We start from the raw sequence: 6,997 nt of genomic DNA, 5'->3' as shown, positions 1-6,997 counted from the left end.
CAGCTGATTGATGTTTCTCTCTCATCGATGTTTCTAGCTCTCTATCCCTCTCCCTTCCTCTCTGCAAAAAATCAATAAAATATATTTTTTTTAAAAAAGCTTTAAAAAAAACAAAAAACACGTTAGGACATCTAATGAATATTACTAGTAGTAAGAGAAGGCAGTGCTGTATGGTTTCAATTACAGTCACATACCACATAACGACATTTTAGTTAATGATGGACCACATATACAATGGTGGTTCCATAAGATTCTAATGGAGCTGAAAATTTTATATTGCCTAGTGGCATGGTGGCTGTCCTAACACTGTAAAGTAATTACTCATGTGTTTGCAGAATGCATTTTTGAACTCCAGATTTCCTAAATACTTCTAAGAGGCTTTTAAGGCGATATAGAACAAGACTGTATCTCAGAAACCTAGGCATTGAGAAGGAACATTGATGGATTTTTTTCAGGAGGTACAGAGATAAACAGAGGAAATGTGAGAATATCAAAGCATATACGACAGGTGAGGGGAGGCAGAGATGGAAAGAGAACCGACATATTCATGTTCAAAAAGAAGTCTGGGAGAGAAAAAAAAACTAAAAACAACAAAACAAAACAAAACTCAAGGCAGAGGAAAAAAAGGGTTTCATACAATACAGGATTGAAAAAGTAAAAGGAACACACTAATTCATAAACTGCTGGCAGGTAAGTCCACAGTCCATTGTGATAGGTACTCCCAGCATTAATCAGGTAGGTTTCTTCTCATCTGTTATCTCAGGTTATTTACAGATGTGATAATGAGTCTCTCCCAGGAGGGCAGGCAGGCCTCAATCACTAGCTTTCGTTTGTGCCCTGTAGGCATCTAACTTGGCACCCAGGTGTCCTTTTGTTTTTGACATATTTGCATCCAACTGGCTGTCCAGCTACTCCATGGTTAGTACAGGGTGAGCAGCAAAGGCACCTCTTCCTCATCCAGGACCTTGGCCTCTGCCTCCAAAGCCCTCTCTTCCCTGACCTATCATACTCCAACTTCCACCACAAATTCTACCGCGACCCATAGCTCCAGGCCGTAGGGCCCCTCTCCCAGAACCTCCACGACCTCCACCGCCACCTCTTAAGCCATTGGAGGAGCTATGGTTCATCCACCTCGAGCAGGTTTTGACCTGAGTAACATCCTGCCCCTAAGTAGGGTTCTCACAGCCTACCCCCCACGCAGTCTTCCCTGGGCAAGCCTCTCTGGATTATGGGTAGGCCTTGTCCTCTGATCACTTCCCTGGCCAGGGCCTCTACAGGCTGGCCTGTGCCTGGCTGTTACCCTTACCCAAATGCTGCTTAAGCTCTTAGTTGCTTGGCACCACCCTCCGGATGTCTAGCCACAGCTTGGACATATCCCTCCATAGCCACTGTCTGGACTTGTATATAAAGTCTGCTTAAGTTTTTTTTGTTGTTGTTGTTAATCCTCACTTCAGTATATGTTTTTATGATTTCTAGAGAGAGAGGAAAGGAGAGAAAAACATCAATGTGAGAGACACGTCCATCGGTTGTCTCCTGAACGCACCCCAACTGGACTGACCAGGGATAGAATCTAGGTACATACCCTTGATCAGGAATCAAACCCATGACCCTCTGGTGTATGGGCCGATGCTCTAACCACTGAGAAACACCAGCCAGGGCTTGGTGATGCTTTTTAAAAAAAATATTTTATTGATTTTTTTTTACAGAGAGGAAGGGAGAGGGATAGAGAGTTAGAAACATTGATGAGACAGAAACATCGATCAGCTGCCTCCTGCACACTCCCTACCGGGTATGTGCCCACAACCAAGGTACATGCCCTTGACCGGAATCAAACCTGGGACCCTTCAGTCCGCAGGCCAACACTCTATCCACTGAGCCAAACCAGTTAGGGCTGGTGATGCTTTTTAACACAACTTCCAATGCTGAGTGTGCAGCCATTTTCAAATCCCAAGGATGGAAGGAAAAGGACACCAGTACTCCTCCCAGGGGTGCCATCACGGCTGTGGCAGGCGGGCGGGACCTGCTGAACCTGAGTTGCTGGTGGTGGGGCCCAGGTTAACTTGTTTGGCAGTTATTAAATGTGTAAGTGGTAGACTGCTAGATTAGTTTGTTGTTGACTGGCTGTCTGGTCAGCCAGTTTGCCTGCTCACCTAGCCTGCCCTATCTTACCTTTCCTCTGTCCTACCACAGCCACTGCCGCCAACTCCTGCTTGGTGTCCAAACCTAGACCAGATTCTTGAGGGTAGAGACATGCTTTTTGCAGTGCTCCTCGCCTAGACCATTAATTCATTCAACAGATATTTTCGGAGGGCCTCCATTATGCCAAGCACAAACAGACATGAACCCCAATCTTATGGAATATAGTTTTATGGGAAAGACAACCATTATTCAAGAAATCATGAACAGGCACGTGAAGGAATATTAACAAAGTGCTAAGAGAGAAGGGCCTGCATTTAGACTGGGACCAGGGAAGGCTTTTTTGAGGGAGTGACATTCAGGGACCAGTATAAACAGGGGATAGACCACATGAAAAGGCAGGAAGATAAGTTTCCAGGAAGACAGAGGTAGAAGAAAAGTTGGTCTGTTTGAGGAACTGAAAGAAGGTCTGTGACATGAAGTGTGACCTAGAGAGAGGGGCTCCGTACACTGACGCTCAGGAGGCAAGCTGGGCTGTGCGGACTCGCAGGCAGTCCTAAACTGGGCTTTATTCCAAGTGAAGGATTATGAGCCAGGGAGGGACACGAGCTAATCAGTCACAGGCTTTTTCAGGCCGCTACATGAGATTTATATGAAGGGAAGTACAAAAGTGGAAGTAGCAAGACCACTTAGAGGTCATTATAGGAATTCAGGCAAGAGAGTGGCCAAGTCTAGGTTTGAAAAGTGTTCAGCATTTCTGGTCCCACCTGCTGTTCTAGAACTTGGCCACTCCCTGTGATGAGGCGGAGTCTACTTCCTTCCCCATAAAACCAGATTGTTTGGTTTAAGATTATTGGCCAGCATTCATGGACATGGACAACAGTGTAGTGATTACGGGGAGAGGGGGAGAGGAAGGGTGGGTAGAGGTGCAAGAGGGCACAAGGGGATAAATGGTGATGGGGAAAAAAAAGAAGATGATTGGCCAGCCCTGAAAAAATGGAATGTGGGGAAGTGAAAGTGCTTGGCTTTCTCTGATCGGTTTGGGTCAGTGGATAGAGCATCGGCCTGGGGGCTGAAGGGTCTCGGGTTTGATTCCAATCAAGGGCATGCATGTACCTTGGTTGCGGGCACATCCCCAGTAGGGGGTGTGCAGGAGGCAGCTGATCAATGTTTCTCTCTCATCGATGTTTCTGACTCTCTATCCCTCCCCTTCCTCTCTGTAAAAAATCAATAAAATATATTTTTTAAAAAAGCAAGGAAGTGCTTGGCTCTCAGCGAGGTAAGAAAGGTGACCAGCTTCCTCCTGCCCGCCTTGCAGGCCCCCCGCCCCCCCGGCCCCAAATTCTCATATGCTCATCCTGGGAACCAGCCTCCACCCTGTGAAAGCTCACATTATAGAGAGACCCCCTGGGAGGAGCCCATGTGAAAAACTCAGGCTCCAAACAAGAGCACCGTGGAGCAAATACGAGTCACCCGTCATGCCAGGTCTCGATCCCTGACCCACAGAATCCATGAGCGTGATGAAGGGCTGTTTCACCCTCTTAAACTCCGGGGTCAGAAGTTACCCAATCACAGCACCTGGAACAAGAGGACACTGGCTAGAACTTGTGTAGTAGCAGTGGACATGGAGAAAAGTAGACCTATTTGAGATGTTGAAAGGAAATAAAATTAATAAAATAGTCATGAAAGGGTCAGAAAAACTTCTAAATTACAAAGGTTTGAGTGAAGGCCCAGATAGAATACATTTTTTAAAATCTTTCTTTACAGCCCTGGCCGGGTAGCTCAGTTGGTAAGAGTGTTGTCTGATACACCAAGGTTGCAGGTTGGATCTCTGGTTAGGGCACATACAAGAAGCAACCAATGAATGCATAAATAAGTGGAACAACAAATTGATGTTTCTCTCTCTCTCTAAAATCAATTTAAAAAAATCTTTCTTTACATCTTGAGACCCCTGTTTACTTGGTTTAAGTAACCTGATCTCAGGGATTGGTAAAATTTGTATTTTTAATTCATTAACTTCTTGGCATGAAGAAAGATTGAGATCAAGCGTTCTTTTTGATAAAGGAAATGGAGGTGCCCGAGGAAGGAAGGAGAAAGAAATACATATGGTGCCTCCATAACTACTCTGACGTCAGCCCTTCCTCTCAATCTTGCTGCTAAGGGTGATGTTTTCATTCACCTTTGACAAGGAGTCTGTGCTGGTTGTTATACTGTTATTAATGACACAATGGCTAACATTCACTAGTGCCAGGCATCACAAGCACTAGCTCAGGGGTGGGGAACCTTTTATAACATAATTTGTGGGTCATACAAAATCATCAACTTAAAAACTGCTTTATTTGGTCAAACATTTAATTAACTTACTAATGCCCTGGCATGGCCAGACCAAATGATTTCTTGGGCCTTATACGGCCCGTGGACTGGACATTCCCCACCCTTGCACTAGCCCATCTCATCCTCACAATAAGCCCGGGAAGGAAGTGCCATCGTTGCTCCTTTGCAGGAACCCAACAGCAGGGAGTTGAAGTAAGCCTCTTTAGGTCACAAGGCTGGTAGCAGTAGTGCGGGGAACCCCATCAGGCTCTATGTAGCTGCAGACTGTTCCTCATTCTGACACCATCTTCACAGGTGGCCTCGGGTCCCTCACAACTTCAGAAGCGTTAGTAAGTGGCTACTCTCTGCTCTCTAGAACTTTACACCTGAGATTAAGGAGTGTGTGTCTCTGCTAAGGGAATGTAGCAGGACCCTAACTGCCTCCCAACTTTGCTTCTCTTCTAGGATTATTAAGCTGTGGCCAATGGGACTTGAATGGAAATGATGTACTTGCCTTCTTAAAAAAAGGGGGCGTGACCCACCCTTGTCCCCTTTACTGACCATGAGCAATCCTGGCCCCACAGAAGAGGGCCCTGTGCTCAGGATGGCAGGACCACCAGGAGCCTGGCTCACTGACCTAACTCACACCAGGTTGGTTTTGCCCAGGCTCTTATGTGGAGAGAATAAACTCGTGTTTATGCCACTGCTATTTTAGGCCTTAGCTATAGGATCAGAATTTATATTCTAACTAATGTAGGCTACCAAGGAAGTGTGAATAGAGTGTTATGGAAGCTCTGAGAAGGAACAATTATTTTCTGGAGTATTTTTCTTTACTTGCAGACCTCTCTTACTGAGCAATTTTTGTTCATCTAATGTTAAATGGTAAAATTGAGTTAGCTAAGCGTGGGAAGGATGTGAGAGACCAAGAGCGATTTTCCCAGGGGCAGGATTATCCGCAAGGTGGGTTTTCTTCCTGTGTCTTTTACGTAAACCTGAATCCTAGTTGTGGATTTTCAGCAAAACATGGAAAATAAGCCCCCAGATGAAAATAAACTCTAAAATTCTTGATAGCTGAGTTATCACAGTAACCTATACCATCCATGTTGTCTGTGTCTTCCCACTCCAAGCCTTTTAGTTGTTAGCCTTGTGTAATGCCCATATCTATTCAAGAGGCTTTTTAGAAAAAAAGAAGATATATAGGTTGTCTCTGCAATGCTATAGTCTGGTTTTCTTTTCACTTCTAAATGTGTACCAACAATTTTATAGTTACTATCTGAATTTTGTGCAGAGATAATTAACTCAATAGAAAAAGGACTTTTACAAATCAACAAATTATCAGTCAAAATATAATGCAATCAATAATAAGGATACATTTTTTAAAAAATGCAAGAGGATTTCATAAAAGATCCCAACCTAAGGCCTCTTTGTATCCAGGCACTGGTTGGTGCCCTGCCACACTGACGCTGCACTTTGGCCAGTGGGAGGGCAGTATCTGCCCAAACAGAGCAAAGATCAAAAAAGCTCCCGAGTCTTTCTCGTTCCCCTGCCACATTCATGAAAATAAGCCTAGGTCAGCCTAACAGAGGAAGAGACCACAGAGGGTAGGCACAGCCAACTCCATCCCAAGCCAGCCAGCTCCAGCGATCCACAAGCTGACTGCAGACGCATGAGTGAGCCTAGCTACTGGCAGAGCTTGGCTAGGATCAGAAAAACTACCCAGCTGGTCTGTAGACTCTGAGAAATAATTAACAGCTGTTGCTTTCAGCCACTGAGTTTTGGGGGTAGTAGCTAACGAATACAGATAAATATAGGAAAAAAATAAAAACGGCTAACAAGCAAATCTAAAGATTTTCAATCTGATTCGTAATTAAAGAAATGCAAAACTAAATCAATGAGATGTTATATCAAGTCCGTAGACATGAAGAGTGGTAATGCACAGCTTTTGTGAAGGTGTGGAGGAATCAATAATTTTATATTTTATACATGGTAGATTTTGGACATACCAAGTCTGGTGGGTGGGCATGGCACTCAAGATCCATTCCAACCTCCTTTTTATGCGATTTCATACATTGCAGAAGCCTTCAAATTATCACATTTCCCAGGCTCTCTTACAGCGAGCTTTCTGGATATGAACTGGATTCTACTAATGGCTTGTCTGCTGGCAGACAGTGCTGGTCCCCAGTCTACACCAAGCATGTCAAACTCTTGGCCCGCGGGCTGCATGCAGCCCACAACAAATATTTTTGCAGCCCAGCCAACATAACAGCATGTAAGAAACATTTTAATAAAAATTTTGTAACTTAATTTTTACAATATCTTGCTATACATAATTAATAACGAACTACAACATTCACTAATGACTGATTACTATAATCTTGTTGCATTCATTTCCCTTACGCACCTTACGTGCAGGCGCACCATTTCTCTCCACTAATACTAGCAGCAAACATGTTAGCAGCCGATTGCCTCATTAGTCTTCTTGGATTGACTTGTTTGGTGTGTGCAACAGGAAATATTTTGCTTTTGGAGAACAAGAAAAATAGGTTTA

The 6,997-nt window shown here is 44.3% G+C and overlaps 1 pseudogene; it reads right to left on the bottom strand.

The window, feature by feature from the left end:
• Positions 1 to 296: 296 nt before the first annotated feature.
• LOC102260409 lies at positions 297 to 5,551 on the bottom strand (annotated as a pseudogene).
• Positions 5,552 to 6,997: the final 1,446 nt, after the last annotated feature.

The sequence above is a fragment of the Myotis brandtii genome, unplaced genomic scaffold, assembly GCF_000412655.1.
Source record: "Myotis brandtii unplaced genomic scaffold, ASM41265v1 scaffold297, whole genome shotgun sequence".
In the NCBI taxonomy this organism is placed as follows: Eukaryota; Metazoa; Chordata; class Mammalia; order Chiroptera; family Vespertilionidae; genus Myotis; species Myotis brandtii.
This window is presented reverse-complemented; position numbering and strand designations above follow the sequence as displayed.